This window comes from Carassius carassius, chromosome 2, assembly GCF_963082965.1.
Source record: "Carassius carassius chromosome 2, fCarCar2.1, whole genome shotgun sequence".
NCBI lineage: Eukaryota > Metazoa > Chordata > Actinopteri > Cypriniformes > Cyprinidae > Carassius > Carassius carassius.
The window spans coordinates 33,239,139-33,258,830 of NC_081756.1; the positions used below are offsets into that span (position 1 = coordinate 33,239,139).

The 19,692-nt window shown below is 36.7% G+C and overlaps 1 long non-coding RNA gene across 1 annotated transcript; it reads left to right on the plus strand.

The window, feature by feature from the left end:
* The first annotated feature begins 15,815 nt into the window (after positions 1–15,815).
* Positions 15,816–17,596, plus strand: LOC132097920 (uncharacterized). The gene is made up of 3 exons (XR_009422796.1): positions 15,816–15,858; positions 16,019–16,071; positions 17,371–17,596. It is a non-coding gene; the product is annotated as an uncharacterized LOC132097920 (long non-coding RNA).
* Positions 17,597–19,692: the final 2,096 nt, after the last annotated feature.

Below are 19,692 nucleotides of genomic sequence, written 5' to 3' on the forward strand. Positions count from 1 at the left end.
CTCCCCAAAGCGCTCGACGCAGCTCGAGTTCCTGAAGACGTTCTACTGGGTTTACAGTGGTGGTGAAGAGTGGAGCTTAGTACAAGTACATACTTAAGTTTTACTCAAGAAACATTATATTACTTATCATTTAGCATGTTGATTGGCTATTCTTTGCTTCCAGTTCATTACAATACAACCTTGTAATTTTGTGATGTAACAAAATATGAAACACAATGAGTTAATCCTGTCAGGGAAACAAATGATGTTTGTGTAACATTGTAATTGATTAGTATGGAACCAATGAAATATTTTTAATAAGCAAATTTTTTTTTAGATATGAAACTAAATATACGTTTTTAATATATATATACACATCAAGCACCATTTCATAGACTGTGTATCTAAATGGCCATAGATGTGGCATTTCACTAGCCACTCAAAACAACTAAGTTTTAGTCTGGGATGTCACTTTTACCCAGTTTTAGCTGAAATCTGGCCCCTGTATGTCAGAGGGCTTTCATACTCAATGATGTATAAAAGAGAGGTGACAAACTAAATGACTGCCTCTGACATTTCTCTATGATTCCCTGTCATGGATTGCAAAGCCCCAGTTTGTCAGCAAATCAATTTGAGTTTTGCTGAAATAACAATGGAGTACAAAACAAACATATACAGCTGTAATAAACTGAATTAAAATGCAATTTGTACAACTTGTGTGAATATATGTGATTGTGCTGTTGCCTCTTTAGACTTGCCTTTAAAAATACGTGTTGGGGTGTGCTGCAAAGTCATAAATTATAATATAAATATATAATTATATATATGTAACACTTTATTTTACAGTGCCCTGTGTGTGTGTGTGTGTGTGTGTATATATATATATATATATATATATATATAGAATAGTAGACAAATAGTAAAAGACCATTTTTTTTAATAAGAAATACATATGTTTATGTAGTGTGAAGTCTGAAATAAAAGGGTTAATTTTGTCAATTCTTTCATGTTTTTTTTTTGTATTTGTTTTATACATTTTTTTTTTAAAGTTTTTATATTTTTATTGAACTGTACCATAGATTTGCCCTCTGGTGTGACCAAGCAGCAACCTTCTGGTCTCTCTCGACAATGATGGGCTCAATTTTTTATAACTCATTCATTTAAATTATGTTAAGTTTGAAAGTTCTGCATAAAAGTTTCAAAAGTCCTGGGAACCATTGTTCTGTATGTGTTTTATTGCCTTATTTAAGTGATTTATCATTTTTAGTTTTTTACTAACCACGCATAAAATTTTCTTTCTCAAAAACACAATCAGGTACATACATGCTGCTCACTATTAGTTTGTGCTGATTACAGGGAGATTAGACTTTATTTAGATGTATATAAGAAACTGAAAAAAGCACAAATGTTAGTGCATGACAAAACTTCTCCAGGCCTCAAAAATACCCTTAGACTCCAGAGGGTTAAGGGTCTGGCCACTTGAGTGACAGGTGGATTGCCGCTGCTGTCACTACTGTCAAGCTAAATGGGCGTGGTTTCAGCAACCAGTCACTTCAGCTCCACCCAATTACCAATGATTATGTAATTTAACATACAGTTTTTAATTAAAAAGAAATAATTTAGGGGGGTCACACCAAAGAAAAAAAAAAAAAACTAAACACTTTTATAGTGGTTCCAAAAAAGTTCAATATTTTAACAATTCTGATGCAAAACCTACCATTGTTAACATGGCATGGGCTTCACATGGGGGCTTCAGTAAAATGACCTCGAATGGGGTCCTTCAACTAATTAAAGTTGTCAGTGGAATTGCCCGATTCAAAATCAGGATATGGTGTTACACCAGCTTTCTGATACTCCTGCCTGCGGGTGTCGCTGTTGGACAGTGTTTTCTCTACTTCCTGTTGGCCTTCTGTAGCAAATCGTAGCTCCGTGTAGCTGTTTTTATTTTATTTTTTCTCTAGAATCTTTATCTTACTATCACTCTCTGTTTTTTAAAGTGGTAAAATATAACTTAATTCACACCATATTTCTGATATTTTCGATCAATCTTATCAGATTAACTTTGATCGTTCACTTTTATTTTATATCCATGAGTGCAGTACACCTGCAAAGCGTTAGCACTCGTTAGCTTGTCATTAGCGTTTTCATTCGAACCTATCGCTGTTTTCTTTTCTCCTCTCGCTCCAGTTTTTCACAAGTTCATCAAACAACCGCAGTAAGAATTTTCATCAAGCACGGTGAGTAATGGCTTCTCTCGTCATTGTTACTTGCACCTCTTGCCCAGTGTTGGGGAGTAACTAGTTACATGTAACGGCGTTACGTAATTTAATTACAAAATAAATGTAACAGTAATCAGTTACAGTTACTAAGAAAAAATGAGTAATTAAATTACAGTTACTTTTGAAAATTGTAACGATTACAAAGAGGATTACATTTGAATATTTAAACACATCCACATACAGCTTATTTCTTTCCCAAATTGCACTAAGACATATGGCCCATAATCTCCGAGACGCGGAAAACACATTCGTAGAATCCAGTCATAAAAATGGAATTCAGCCTATAACGCGGACGCAATATGCCACATTTTGGACGAATAAATCAAAAGTAGGTCAGTACACTTGAATCAAAACCCGATATGGACTGTCTGTGAATATCAAGCCGCAAAAAGACTTAATATGAATCATGCACGTTCTGCGTGTCTGTGGAAATCAGGCGCTGACTGGACATCGGGAGAACCGGGACTATTCCCGGTGGCCTGGCAGACGATTTGGCCTTCTACTTTAATATTGTTATTGTATAATTGCAGGCCGAATATACTAAAGCGATTATTTCCGAATCCGCCATTCGATAATTAAATCTCTAATAAATCATGAATCGGTTAGTCGTGACTGGCAATGGTTGGGCTTGCGCGCTCTCTGCGCCTCCGCCGAACGGTTTGAATCAGACTTCGAGTAATCAATGCGAGAGAGAGAGACCGGTGTGAACTGTGTAAGCGCACAGCTGGAGCAGAGAAGCGACACTTCTGTTCAGGGTTTCAGGTGCAGGTCAGTTTCATCTGTAAATATGTAGTTTTGTCTTTGTTTACTTAGTCAAGCAGCAGCAGCACATTGCTCGCAATCACTCAAAATACTGTATAAACGACGTCATTATCTATTAAAATGTTACAGTAGTAAGTTAGCAGACAAATCATCATATTTTATCATAGGTTTAGGGGGAGCTAGTGCATACAAAAACACAACGCTTAGGAAAATTAATGTAGCCTATGGTATGGCACTAACCGTGGTTTAATTATGGAATTTGTAGTAAAAATAAATACAAGTGGTAATTCATTTGCCAAAAAAACTAAATTGCACTTACAAAACATGGTAAAAGTCAAATTAAAATCTTCAGTATTAAAGTCATGAGAGAGATGGATGGATAATGGAAGTGAAGATGCAGTTCAGGAGAGAACTCTTAATTACGTTGCAAGTCCCCCAACCTAATGATTCAAATCTTTTTCATGTCAGGTCCAAATAAAAATAGGGTTGTCCATGTTTCAGAATGGGTTGTGGGTGTATGAGTGTGAGATTTCCCAGCCTATTTTTTTCCCCAGTCCGCCCCTCATGGAAATTAATCTCTAGAACAGTCACTTCATGAGCATTTTCTACTTATTTTGAGAAACTCTCATCATATCATATACAAAGAGACAGCAGTGTTTCAAAAAGACACCAATGTTTCAGAAGGTTAAGTACACAAAATGGGACACATGCTTATTAGATAACCATATTTGAGTTGATGTATATGCTTTTATTTTTTTATTAACTATTTTTCCCCAAACCATTGTTAGATGTAGTTAGATGCCTGTAGTTATGCAAAGATTTGGTTTCAAAAACAGTATCTATAAACTATTTCTTTTGATTTGAAATCTGCTTTGAACTTCAGATCAATCTCTAAGTAAAAGGCAGTACTAAAGTCTGATTGTGTGGTGGATGTGTTCAAATGTGATCATCTTAATTCAGGTGATGAAGGATGGTGAAAGTCTGACAGTATTGAGCACTACTTTAAGGTTAAACCTGCATGGTGTAAAATGGTTGAAGATGATTAACAGTTGCAAATTAACATTCATTAGAAATTTATAAAAGTAATCAAAATGTACTCAAAAGTAATAAGTTACATTACTTTATTAAAGTAATTAAAAAAGTTACACTACTATTACATTTTAAATAGGGTAACTTGTAATCTGTAACCTATTACATTTCCAAAGTAACCTTCCCAACACTGCTCTTGCCACATATACAGTTTATCAATCGCTGTCGCAGATGAGGGATTCACATGTGATAAATGCAGGGAAATAGTTAGGCTGATAGAGAAGATTTCAGAATTAGAGACACGCATCCAAACTTTAATTGAGAACAGTAAGAATGTTAGGGCTCTAGATACGGCTTTGGATGCGTCTAGCTCAGGGATTCCTGTACATTGCTCGGTTCCGGAAACAGAGCCCCTGCAGCAGGGCAACTGGGTGACGGTGAGGCAGCGTAGTCGTGGGTCAAAACACCGCTCTTCTGTTCCGATCAAAACAATAAACAGGTTCTCCCCACTCAGTGATGCACCCACTGAGAAACTTGATGAAAGTGCTCTAGTCATTGGTGATTCTATCGTACAGAACGTGAATATAGAGACACCAGCCACCATAGTCAAATGTTTACCGGGAGCCAGAGCGCCTGACATCTTGGCAAATTTAAAAGTGCTGGCTAATGCTAAACGTAAATACAGTAAGATTGTTATTCATGCCGGCGCTAATGATGTTCGACTTCGCCAGTCGGAGATCACTAAAAATAACATTAAAGAGGTGTGTGAACTTGCAAGCACGATGTCAGACACTGTAATATGCTCTGGTCCCCTCCCTGCTTACCGTGGTGATGAGATGCATAGCAGATTGTCATCACTCAATGGCTGGATGTCTAAGTGGTGCCCACAGAATAACATAGGTTTCATAGACAATTGGACGAGCTTTTGGGGCAGACCTGACCTGTTTAAAAGAGATGGTCTTCATCCCTCCTGGGGTGGCGCCACTCTTCTCTCTAGAAATATGGCAAATAGTCTTAGTGTTTATACTTGACTAACTGGGGCCCAGGTCAGGAAGCAGACAGACTGGCTAAACCGACCGTCTGCTAGCTGCCTAGCGTCACAGAGGTCAGTTAATTCTCAGCACATAGAGACTTTTTCACCTAGATATCACACTATAGAGACTGTGCCTGTTCCCTGAACTAGAAAAAACAAAAAACGTCCAAACCAAGTTAAGATTAACAATTTAATTGAGGTTCAACAAATAAAAAACAGAAGCAATATGGATAAACAAATGATAAAGCTTGGCTTATTGAATATCAGATCCCTTTCTACGAAAACACTTTATGTAAATAATATGACCACTGATCATAATATAGATGTACTCTGTTTGACAGAAACCTGGCTAAAACCTGATGATTACATTATTTTAAATGAGTCCACCCCCCAAGATTACTGTTATAAACATGAGCCGCGTCTAAAAGGCAAAGGTGGAGGTGTTGCTTCAATTTATAACAACGTTTTCAGGATTTCTCAGAGGGCCTGCTTCAAGTATAACTCGTTTGAAGTAATGGTGCTTCATATGACATTATCCAGAGAAACAAATGTTAATGATAAATCCCCTGTTATGTTTGTACTGGCTACTGTATACAGGCCACCAGGGCACCATACAGACTTTATTAAAGAGTTTGGTGATTTTACATCCGAGTTAGTTCTGGCTGCAGATAAAGTCTTAATAGTTGGTGATTTTAATATCCATGTTGATAATGAAAAAGATGCATTGGGATCAGCATTTATAGACATTCTGAACTCTATTGGTGTTAGACAACATGTTTCAGGACCTACTCATTGTCGAAATCAGATTTAATACTGTCACATGGAATTGATGTTGATGGTGTTGAAATTATTCAGCCAAGTGATGATATCTCAGATCATCATTTAGTTCTGTGCAAACTTCATATAGCCAAAATTGTAAATTCTACTTCTTGTTACAAGTATGGAAGAACCATCACTGCTAACACAAAATACTGCTTTTTAAGTTATCTTCCTGATGTAACCAAATTCCTTAGCATATCAAAAACCTCAGAACAACTTGATGATGTAATAGAAACTATGGACTCTCTCTTTTCTAGCACTTTAAATAAAGTTGCTCCTTTACGCTTAAGGAAGGTTAAGGAAAACAGTTTGACACCATGGTATAATGAGCATACTCGCACCCTAAAGAGAGCAGCCCGAAAAATGGAGCGCAGCTGGAGGAAAACAAAACTAGAGGTATTTCGTATTGCTTGGCGGGAAAGTAACATATCCTACAGAAAAGCATTAAAAACTGCTAGATCCGATTACTTTTCTTCTCTTTTAGAAGAAAACAAACATAACCCCAGGTATTTATTCAATACAGTGGCTAAATTAACAAAATATAAAGCCTCAACAAGTGTTGACATTTCCCAACACCACAGCAGTAATGACTTTATGAACTATTTTACTTCTAAAATTGATACTATTAGAGATAAAATTGCAACCATTCAGCCGTCAGCTACAGTATCACATCAGACAGTGCACTATAGACCCCCTGAGGAACAGTTCCACTCATTCTCTACTATAGGAGAGGAAGAATTGTATAAACTTGTTAAATCATCTAAACCAACAACATGTATGTTAGACCCTATACCATCTAAGCTCTTAAAAGAGGTGCTTCCAGAAGTCATAGATCCTCTTCTGACTATTATTAATTCCTCATTGTCATTAGGATATGTCCCCAAAACCTTCAAACTGGCTGCTATTAAGCCTCTCATCAAAAAACCACAACTTGACCCCAAAGAACTAGTTAATTATAGACCAATCTCGAATCTCCCGTTTCTGTCCAAGATACTAGAAAAGGTGGTATCCTCACAATTATATTCCTTCTTAGAGAAAAATGGTATATGTGAGGATTTCCAGTCAGGATTTAGACCGTATCATAGTACTGAGACTGCTCTCCTTAGAGTTACAAATGATCTGCTCTTATCATCTGATCGTGGGTGTATCTCTCTATTAGTTTTATTGGATCTTAGTGCTGCGTTTGACACAATTGACCACAACATTCTTTTGCATAGACTTGAACACTTTGTTGGCATCAGTGGAAGTGCATTAGCATGGTTTAAATCGTACTTATATGACCGCCATCAGTTCGTAGCAGTGAATGAAGATGTATCCTATCAATCACAAGTGCAGTATGGAGTACCTCAAGGCTCAGTACTCTTCACGCTTTATATGTTACCCTTGGGAGATATCATCAGGAAACATGGTGTTAGCTTTCACTGTTATGCTGATGATACTCAGCTCTATATTTCTTCGCAGCCCGGTGAAACACACCAATTTGAAAAACTAATGGATTGCATAGTCGATATAAAAAACTGGATGACGAGTAATTTCTTACTGCTAAATTCTGAAAAAACAGAGGTGTTAATTATAGGACCTAAAAACTCTGCTTGTAATAGCCACGTTTCTAGCATTTGTAAAACTGCAATTTTCCATCTCAAAAATATATCCTAATTATGGCCTATGCTCTCAATGTCAAATGCAGAAATGTTAATCCATGCATTTATGACCTCAAGGTTAGATTATTGTAATGCTTTATTGGGTGGTTGTTCTGCACGCTTAGTAAACAAACTACAGCTAGTCCAAAATGCAGCAGCAAGAGTTCTTACTAGAACCAGGAAGTATGACCATATTAGCCCGGTCCTGTCAACACTGCACTGGCTCCCTATCAAGCATCGTATAGATTTTAAAATATTGCTTATTACTTATAAAGCCCTGAATGGTTTAGCACCTCAGTATTTGAATGAGCTCCTTTTACATTATAATCCTCTACGTCCGCTACGTTCTCAAAACTCAGGCAATTTGATAATACCTAGAATATCAAAATCAACTGCGGGCGGCAGATCCTTTTCCTATTTGGCGCCTAAACTCTGGAATAACCTACCTAACATTGTGCGGGAGCCAGACACACTCTTGCAGTTTAAATCTAGATTAAAGACCCATCTCTTTAACCTGGCATACACATAACATACTAATATGCTTTTATTATCCAAATCCATTAAAGGTTTTTTAGGCTGCATTAATTAGGTAAACCGGAACCGGAAACACTTCCCATAACACCCTATGTACTTGCTACATCATTAGAAGAATGGCATCTACGCTAATATTTGTCTGTTTCTCTCTTGTTCCGAGGTCACCGTGGCCACCAGATCCAGTCTGTGTCCAGATCAGAGGGTCACTGCAGTCACCCAGATCCAGTACGTATCCAGACCAGATGCTGGATCAGCACCTAGAAAGGACCTCTACATCCCTGAAAGACAGCGGAGACCAGGACAACTAGAGCCGCAGATACAGATCCCCTGTAAAGACCTTGTCTCAGAGCGCCCATGATACACATTAATATAAATAATTATAATGGCAATAGCAACAACAATATGTATTAACATGCTATTCCCTGACATAATTACATATTTGGTACTTTCCAATACTTTAAATCTGTATTTATTTAATTACACCACAGATACTAATGTAAAGTGTGAACTAAAAGTTCAGCAACAATGATCATAATAATAAATCACAGGCTTTTTATTCACTTTTTGAGTGTCAGTTTTACAACACACAGGTTGTGCTGCTGTGCTGCTGTATTTACATAAAGGTTATTACATGACCTTTTCTGTGAGTGCAATAATTATGAACAAACCCCCCCACCCTACCCCCCTCCACATTTTTTCTCTTACTTTTTAATTGAAAAGTTATTTTAAGTTATTTTACATTGTAACTACATGTGTACGTAGTATGTAACCACAGTGTAAGTACACATTGGTACATAGTTTCTACAGCTGTAATATTTCTGTAACTACACACATGTAACAACCCTCAGGATGGTTTGTGTAAGTACAAATGTGTATGTAATAGGACATTGATAACAACACTTTTTTTTCTCTTCACTAAGTACTCGTGTGACAGAAATTATATAACTACATTTTGTAACAACATGTACAGTTTAAGAGTAATTGGAATCATTTGATCCAGGGGTGGGTGATGGGTAGGTTTAGGGATATGTAAAGTGGGAGGAGTTGGATCTCGATGAGGAGCTGGTGCACCACTGTAATACCAGTGTACTTACATGGTAACTTCTCAGGAACTGTCCACAATATAAAGTGTAACATTCTGGACACCAACCACAATTTATATGTAAAGTCTAACTAAATGGCTGCTGCTATGTAACATAAGTGTAATTACATGATAAATATAATATAAAGTGTAACACTTTCTTACCAAAAAGTGCTGTTAGTCCTGTGACACATTTGTATTTTCATTAGTAAAAAGTGTTGATACCAATGTCTTGTTACACATTTGTACTTACACATACCATTCAGTGGGTTGTTACTTATGTGTAGTTACACAAACATCAGACCTGTAGATACGATGTACCAATGTGTGCACACCTAGTTACTATGTAAGTACACAGGTATTAGGCAAAATATAAAAAGGGACCGAATATCTTTATAAAGTTATAAAAGAACAGAAGTTTTTAATACAAGTTCATGTTAATTTAACCTGATTTGACAACAACACACACACCCACCCACCCACCCACCACACACACACACACACACACACACACACACACACACACACACACACACACACACACACACACACACACACACATTCCATATAAATCACTTTATTATACATTTTCTTGCCCTTAGAAAGTAACAGAATGTAAAGGACGGTTTATTTTCAAACTTAGCAATTTAGCTGCCAGTGTTTGTAATTAACTCTTTGTATTTTAAGTTGAAAAAAAAAATAGCAAAGAAGTTCAAGACACTGGAGCGAAGATACTTTCTGTGTCTCATCTGGGTTCTGATCACCATGTCAGGGTTTATTTTGCTACGATTGGTTGACTGGACATTATCCCTTACAAATCAGTAGCACCAGCCTATTCTACAGTGCTAATGACTATCAACCTAATAATCCTGGATTAACCATAAACCAACATGTCTCTGACCCACTATTGGGCTCATGGACCAAAGAAGGAGCACAAGACAGAAGAAGAAGAAGAAGAAGAAGAAGAAGAAGAAGAAAAATATAGGCAAAACAATGCACTTTGATCACAGTTACATTGGATTTCTTTGCCTTTTATCTGTCCAGTGGAATTGATTTTATGGCATCCATAACCGTCAATGGCGTTGAACTTTGAAAAGTACCTTGGAGTGATACTGAGGCTGCTGTCAGGAGGAATCTGAAAGGCTTTCCTCTTACGTTTTTATTATATTTTCTCTTCTACCACTTTTTCTCCATCAATTTTTTTTTTTTAGTATTAGCAGTATTAGCAAAATGCTAATACTCTCAGATGAGTATTTGGAATTCTGCTTGCCTCAGTGACTTTCCAACCGGAGCTGGATATTGTCCATATATTTACATGGCGTTCCATTGTGAATTTGATGTACATGTCAGGAGTGACTTCATGCTTGTTTGTATATACTGTATGTGTGCATAGTTTAAAGCATAAGGACCATGCATGCAGTAATGTAGTCATACAGGTGTCATTCCTGACAGCATGTTTCATGTTCCTTTTCCATTGCAAATGGGCACTTGCCAAGTGAGCTGTGAAGTGCAGTGTGAAGCATTTGGCAAATTGCTTGAGGACAGTTAGGCACCACCTTCCTACTACCACAGTCACAAGAAGCATTGGATGAACCAGTGAGTATAAATGTGTACGTATTGGAGTGAATCACGTCTGCCTGTGGTGAAAAATGGCGGTTGCTCTATGTTTTCCAATTATGCATGGAAAAAGATGAGCATGTATGAGTGCATGAAAGTCTGAACCCTGAAAACTTGGGCTGTACAAAAGGCCATGTGGCACAATTAACACATGCAGGCCTGGATGCATGAAATTTATTCCCATAAAAAACAATGGACAGGGTGCAACACACTTAAAAACTGCACACATTTACACAATATAATTAAATAAAATGTACATAACTTTGAAACATATTATTGAGTGAGTAAATGTAACTTTTTAGAATTTTTTTTTTCTTTTACAAATCGAATCCCAATATTTGAGGACTCGTTGTAAATATAACACAGTCTTAAATAATATTTACTTGATTATGAACATATCTGCTGTATATTGAAGTTATGCAGGACTTTAATTTCAACACACCTGAATTGAGATAAAACTTAAAACTTTGCTCAATATTTACATTTATTAATTTAACCTTTATCCAACGCGATTTACAAATGAGAAATACAAAAAAGGAAAGAATCTTTTCTATTGAAAATATTGATCAGTGGTATTTAATTTCTTCATAAAAGCATTATCACTCTTTGGAGTAATAATATCATAGCATAATTATACCAAAAGATATCATAGCCATGACTTAATTTAATCTTCTTCCAAAATTCTTTAATTTGTTCTCTCCGTTAAGGTAAATCATGCAATGTTGTTCCAAAGTTGCTCCCTAGTTTTAGTTAAATAGCGGCCACAGTTTAATTAAATTTAAATCAAGGAAACAAAGTAATACAACGTGGCCACAATTGAAAACAAAACTAATAAAACAACCTAACAATTTAACTAATCTGGTCTTTGTTGGCTGAAATAAAATACCTGAAGTATTGTCAAAACCTTACTACTGACAAAGTAGATGTGTTTCCACATTTTTGCTACATATATTTTAAGTAATAGGCAGGAATATATCCATAGGCTTTATGGAGTAACTAGTTTTAGAATTGAGATTGTGAACTGCACAGCAGACATAGTTGAGTGTCCAGGGGGACTGCAGCTCTGGGTATAGCAGGGAGTGCATCACGCACAGCCTGCTTTAGGGTGCTTCAGGGCATAGCCATGTGCCATGTAAAAATGTGCCCTCAATCACATTGGTTCTAAAGAAAAATGCAGAGATCACTGAGTTATATCTATAAAGTTTGACTGTGGTGAGCTAGTGAATAAAATGTTTTATTTTTTATTTTATTTTTATAGTGAACCCAGAGTTCATTATAGATGCTACTCCATTCCTGCACAAGTCTCCTCACAGCTGCTCCTTCAATTCAAAACCCATTTCTCTCTCAATTTAGCACAGACCCATCAGATTGATGCATATGGTTCATGAAAAGGATATCACCACTGAGTCTGAACACGGACCTTAACATTTTTGTTTTCAGCATGAAATATTTTCTTAATAATTGCCATTGTTAGTAGACTTGGTACAGTTATGATCAGGTCCATTATGAATAAAATTTTAAGGTAAAAAAAAGAAGAAGAAGAAAAAAAAGAACAGTTCTTTTAAATTGTAATAATATTTCACAATCTAGAATTTCATGGTATTTTTTATTAAATAAATTCAGGCATGGTATGCATAAGACACGTCTTTCAAAAAAAATAAAAATAAAAATAAAAATAAAATAAATAACCTAAAATTTTGAAAGGTAGTGTACTTTTATAGTTTATTAAGCTGTTTTTATGTACTGTAGTACAGTAGAAATCTGTATTTACTGTCATTTTATTGTCCATTTGATTTCTGTCAGACACCCACAGATGTGACTTATTGGAGGCTGGCCTCTCAACCTCTTCTCTGCTCGTACATGTTTTAAAGATTCCTCAGCAGAAACATGTGTACAGATGTGATATGCTTGTAAATTTTTAAATATGGCATTTCTTATCTGTCTCTCTTCACAGACTATCATCTGTTGTTCTTTCTCTCTGTCTGAGTTCATTCAGAACTAGAAATGACTAATCCGTCAGAACAATCCGTCCAATCTGATGAGTAAGGCTGCCTAACCTACTTAAAAACTTGTGAATTGTCCTACATGCATGAGAGTAAAACTGTTATATAGGCTCTCCAGACTACCATACATACTGGTTTCAATTTGAATTGTGGCCCTTGTCTAGACTTTAAGCCTCTAATTATTGGGTATACAATACATTCCGGGGCTTTGCAGAATTCTTTCAACTCGCCTTTGCACCAGGCAATACTTAACTTAACTTATCCTGCGATTTTAATGAAAAAAGTTTCTCATTTCAAATGGCTCCAATTCCCTTTTGAGGGAGAGAGAGAGAGAGAGAGAGAGAGAGAGAGAGAGAGAGAGAGAGAGAGAACGCAATCATGCAAGGTCAGTGACCAGACCAAATAAAGATGTCTTTTTCTGCTAAAACAGAAATAAAAGAAAGAACAGATGGTGAAAGCTAGTAAAAAGGTACTAGAAAAAGAGAAAAATAGTGTCTGGTTTGGATGTGTTCAGCAGTGATAAGCTAAGACCCATCTATGTTTTGCTTAATGAGCCGGTCTACAGAGCGCACAAAGATCCTCTGCACTGCTGCTAGAGGAGATCTGAGTCACTTTGGAGGAGCTTCGCTTCATCATATCTAATTGGTGCCTTGTAAATTCTGGTCCCAACAGACCAAGACTCCGTGGTTGCCCTTCAGTCCCTTCTCGTTTCTCTGCTTTCTTGCTGTCTTTTTGTATATGTGCGTTGTTTTCTAATACAACAACCCCAATTAATATCTACTGCATCCTTTTAGTGTGCTCAGTATGTCACTCTCTCTCACTGATTCACATATCATTAATAATATCAATAACTATAATCTTTCTCTAATTAGCACATATTAAGCTAAGCATGTAGATTTTCATGCAAAATTGGTACAGAAAATATGTATTTTTGGAGATAATAATGAATAGTAAACAAATTGGAAAATCAACATTTATACAGATTATCATTACCCATTTTGTAAACACAATATTTTCTCTACATATTAATTCAGTTTTAGTTCATATTAAACAAGTTCATATTAATTCAGTTTTAGTCAGATTCAGATCACTTTGCCTTATTGACAAGCAAAGCTGCTCTGCTTGCTTGGTCCCTTTGATCTGTGCTTTAGAACATCAGTGATCTCATTAGAAAGGTTAGCTGTTCTGCACCTTAAGTTCAGGATTGTATCAACATGCCCAAAAAAAAAAAAAGTGGCACTCTAGCAACTTTTATGCTGCACCTACAAAACGCCCCTTTTTTAAGTATTTCAAATGACACTCTGGACTTCTTGACTTGAGGATAAAATTTAAAATATCTCTATTATTTACACTATTGTTCAAGTTGTTCAAGTTAGTACATAAGATTTTGTAATGTTTTTTGAAAGAAGCATTTGTTATTTATTCTTTTTGCCTCACCAAGGTTGCATTTATTTGGTAAAAATAAAGTAGTTATGTGTAATATTATTACAGTTTAAAATAACTGTCTTCTATATAAATCTATTTTAAAATATAACTCATTCCTTAGAATGAATTTAATTACTCGTACAGAAATCGTTCTAATAAAATTTTGGTTCTTGAAGTTTTGTGCAAACTAGTAATCCCCCCCCCCCCCCAGGATTTAAGATAAATAGATAGTTTCATAGAACTTTAGAAACCTTTTGAAATAGAAACCTTTATATAACAAAGCATGTATATATTGTAACTTTTAATGAGTCCTTGTTGAATAAAAATAATAATAATAAAAAAACTTACACCAAACTGTTTAAATTAAGTGCATATAATAGTGAAGTGAAAGTGACATACAGCCAAGTATGGTGACCCATACTCAGAATTCATGCTCTGCATTTAACCCATCCAAAGTGCACACACAGCAGTGAACACACCGTTAACAGTTGGGGTTGGTGCCTTGCTCAAGGGCATCTCAGTCATGGTATTGCCAGCCCAGTACTCAAACCCACAACCTTATGGTTAGGAGTCAAACTCTCTAACCATTAGGCCATGACTTCCCAGATGTATGCATACTTCTGGTTGTTGTGTCATGCAAACACATAATAGTGTGCAGGTATTGCTGATGCTTTGATGGAATCCTACAAAATGAACCACGTGTTGGTGGTACAGGATTAAACATATGACTAGAGGGAAGGATAATACGTAATACTCATTTTTTCTGCATCTTTATCATGTATATTTTCCACTGTAATGTCTTGGCATGCCACATGAAACACACAGGCATTGCTCGATGCAGCCTAAAACTACACAAACATGAACACATAAATAAATAGCACAGACAATCAGGCTGGCAGTGGCCTGACTATGACAGCATGCAGCCTTGCCAATGCCTCTGTCTGGGGAGGGTGAAGAGACTGAATAGAACATCCAGGCAAGGGAAACCCTCTGATTCCTGGCCTGGCACGGGGGAGTCCAGATAAGGGTTGGCTGTAAGAGATGGAAAGGGGTTTTGGCTGTTTCAGCTGTGGTGGGTTCATATCACAGCAGCCTCAGGTTTTAGCATAGACAATGCATCTGTTATACCATGTTATCAAAGGCCTCATGTGTGACTGCAGAGACATTGCTCTAGGTCAGACAGAAGTCAAGAGGTTCCTTCGAAGACAAGACTGCTGAAAGTGTCTCTGTATGATTAAATTATATACATCATCTGAGCACATGAACTGTGCATCAGAAGACATGTTTATCTGTATTTTCTGTGAGTGTTGGTGTGTACATTTACTCATAACTGAGGTTGTGTTTGCTTGTATAAGAAAACTGGGACAAAGGTGCATGTGCACATTACTACAGTGCGATAAAATAATGCAAAACTATAGCCAAACATATATGAATTATTCTAGATGTGATGCACCAGAGCCAAAGGGAGAGGTTAACAGTTTAACCTTTTCGCACGTAAGTTCTAAAATAGTCAGACCAGCAGTCTGGCGTGAGTTTTTTTCTGCGACCGTTATTTTGCAATCAGTCGCATTCTAATTTCCATGGAGACGCAATGATGAACCTTGTCATGTGACATTTCAGTCAAAATGGCGCGCACACGATGGATAACCGTCTGCAGGTGAGTAGCTTGAATATTTCGCTTTATTTAATTTTTTTATTCAAAACCTCTCAAATAATTTGTTAGCGTGTACCGACTATGGTTGAAATGGTTCTGTTTGCTGCCCCCCCCTCCACTGCTGTGAACTTCGCTTGCACATGGTACTTTGCATCTCCCCCAGAACAGCCGCGTGACAATCGGTGCATCTCCCCCAGAAACGCCGCGTGACAATCGGTGAGTATTAGTATTTAGTTGTTAATTTTATTCTGAAGCATCTAGAATTATTTACAAGCATGCAATAAATATGAATAAAGATTTTATGTCATAAAAATTATCTTGTAAAACGGACTGCTCAAAAATGTGGTCGTTCACGTCATTACGATTTGTTTGTCTGTTTTGCATAAGTTATAGCAAAAATGTTCCATAATCCGTGCATTCAGGAGGTAAAGTCAGGGTTCAGTTGAATTGATACGTTATACATAACGTGAATATACCAAAGCACATATTTGACGTTAAATCAATTTTCTTGTTTGTTTTAGTATATTGCTCACCGAGTTTTATATCTCTCAATTGCAAAGCAAATCAAAAGATGCCATGTTAAAGCAGAGTAAAGCTACATGGTATGACATTGTTAAATGATATTTTTCTAGCCTACAAAACATTTGAGCAAGCTAATAAGTGAAGTGTGACCATATAGTCTATACAATTATTATATTAATATATGGTCACACCTCACTTATCAGCTGGCTCAAATGTTTGTATAGGGAAATATAATTTGATGATGTCATACCATGTAGATTTTACTTTTTTCGGTAGTGAGAGATATGTATAGCATATGCACAACTGCACTACTTCCTGAACTTCAGCTAGCTCCTTTGTTTTCTGTCTGCCATTATTGGACAAACTGATTAATCCAGGTGTGCCTGACCTAAGGAATCACAGCAACAATAATCCGACAAACCTGGATTAATCAGTTTGTCCAATAATGACAGACCGGAAACAAAGGAGCTGGCTGAAGTTCAGGAAGTAGTGCAGCTGTGCATATAGCCCAAAAAGAATGCATGTTTTGGGCTTCATGTATGTTTTATTAAAATGTAAGGTAAATGTATAATAGTTTGTATTAAACAATTAAAATAGTATCATAAACAAACACAAAATCTGTAAATATACTCTGACTTTTGGTAAATGTTTTTGTTTAAAACAAACTATATTATACATACTGGTACCTTTTATATTTAATAATATAATTACAATAAATTATAAAGTATCATCATAAATTCATTAATATAGGCTACTCTGACTTTTTACAGGCTTAATAATGCTTCATGAAAACCAGTCATCATATCAGCTTTGTAAACAAATATAAAAACAAATATATGTACAATAAATATTAAACAAAAAACTATAAATATACTGACTTTTAATAAATGGTTTTGTTTAAAGCAAACTATTATACACACTTAATAATATGATTACAATAAATAATAATAAACAATGTATCATCATGAATTAATATACTCTGACTTTTTACAGGCTTAATAATGCTTCAGTGTGTGGTACTCCTCAAAACACGGGACAGCACACAAGGGAGTGTTGCATGGCACACACATGTGCTTGGTGAGGCGCCTCTGCTTGCCCTTGCGTGTGCTGGAGAGGCAGACCTTGCAGTGCCGCCTGGTCTTGCTGCCCTGGGAAGTGGTCTGAGGGACTTCAGATGGGAAATGCCTGGCTGTAAGGCGCAGAGGAGTGTCCAAGGCAGGACACCGCTGCCTTTGGTTGGACCTCGCAATGTGCTGTACTCCTCCAGCAGCCCTCTCATCAGGTTCGTCCTGAATTGTAGGGAGGTGATTTCCTTTCCTACTCATAGTAGAGCACATCAATAGGAAGTGAGGAGAAAATAATAGTATGTGACCGTGTGGTCTGTATATTATTGTGAATTTGTTAACACTTAAATTACATTAATTAAAAATGTTATCTCGTTTATATTTATTTGTATCCATTTCTCACCAGTAATTTGCCGGTAGACGATGTGGCTGTTGAGTAAAACCGTGTCGAGTACATGAAAAAATACTTTCTTGTACCACTTGGTAGACTTTCTGGTGCATTCATGAAAACCAGTCATCATATCAGCTTTGTCAACTGCACCCATCTTTTTGTTGTACTCCAACACACAGACTGGCTTCATCATTGGTTGCCCAGTGAGGTGATCCAGCTTGCCTGTGGCTGCCATACCAGTTGGATGGACTGTGGCAAGGACATGAACATCCCTCTTGTCATGCCATTTTACTGCCAACTGTGACCCATTCTCTTCGAATTACACCTCACCTTTTTTCATCTTGCGGGTGAACTTTGGCATCCCTTTTCTGTTTCCGCGTAAAAAATCTACTCAAGTAGTTAGTTACTAGTTACTTTGGGTCATATATACTGAGCCTATTTTTATTTAGATATATAGATAAAATGTATGTAATGTATGTGTGTGTGTATAAATGTATATATTTCATCAGCCTTTTATGTAATTTATTATAAAAGCTTGTCTGTTTACTTAAGTAACAGATATAGGTGTCATGCCATAACATATTTTTAATACGACTGACTTTATATTAAATGTGTTAATGTGATATTGCTACTAATCTTTCATTGTTCAGAAAGAGAGCAAATAACATTTACATTATTAAAGATCATTTTCACTGACAGTCTAGATTTCAATCACTCTCAGAAACTCCCATTAAAAATCACTGAAACTGCTAACACTGTAAAATCAATATCTTAATTAAAGATTCGTACACACATCTGCACTTTGTTGTTTCTGACGAGAGAATTCCAGAAAGAGGTCTCCATTCAGCGAGCGAGTGAAGGAAGCACCGGCATTTTAGCGATGACTCATCGGAACACCTCTGATTGGCCAATGCTTTAATAAGCTCAAAAGAATCATGTGTGATTGGTTATAATGCGCAGTGCTGTAAAAACGCGTCTGTCTCGGGCTCAGCGCCAATCACAGATCTGAATTTAGCAGTTGATGATATGACTTGCTGAACGTACTCGCACCGGTATGATTGTATTAAAATTAATAAAATCTTAATCGGCTATTTTTTGTCTTTTAGAAGCTGCATTCAACTTGACTCCCCTCTGTTATAAGCCACACACGTACAACAAACTAATGTCACAGTGGTATCGTGTACTGTAATCGAATGTAGCCCAAGTTATTACCTGTTAAACAGTAGACAGCACAAGCGGTGTTCATCTAATAAGGATCTCCATCGCTAGCAAATAATAGCCTTTGCAGATCTGCTTTCAATTCAGTGCCACGTTGACAAACGCTCTTTCTGTTCTTAAACGTTACCACTCTCCGAGTGAATAACTTCAGATGCTCAGCGCGTGCGGCAGGGAACTGAACGACTCATTCAAACTGATTCATGAACCAATTCACTCGTTTGCCAATTGGTTTGATCAAGCCTTTGAACAGAATTGACTCAAAAGAATGAATCATTCGCGAATGGGCATCGCTCATTGCCCAGAGAAAAGTAGACGGCGCGTTTGGAATAAACTGAAGCAGTTATAACATTTATTGCATTAAGATAAAGTAACGAGAGGAGCGTCGCCCACAGTAACGAAGTAAAAGTACAGATTTTCCCCCCAAAATTTACTCAAGTAAGAGTATAAAGTACCCATCTTTAAATATACTCCGAAAAGTATTAGTTACCCGAAGCAATTACTCAAGTAATTGTAACGAAGTAAATGTAACTCGTTACTACCCACCTCTGGAACAAAGACCCAAAAAATGGAGTCAAGAGCATGGGGTCTGTGCTCCAGTAATCACGAAGTGATGGTTTTTTGATGTCACCTTTATTTGTCACC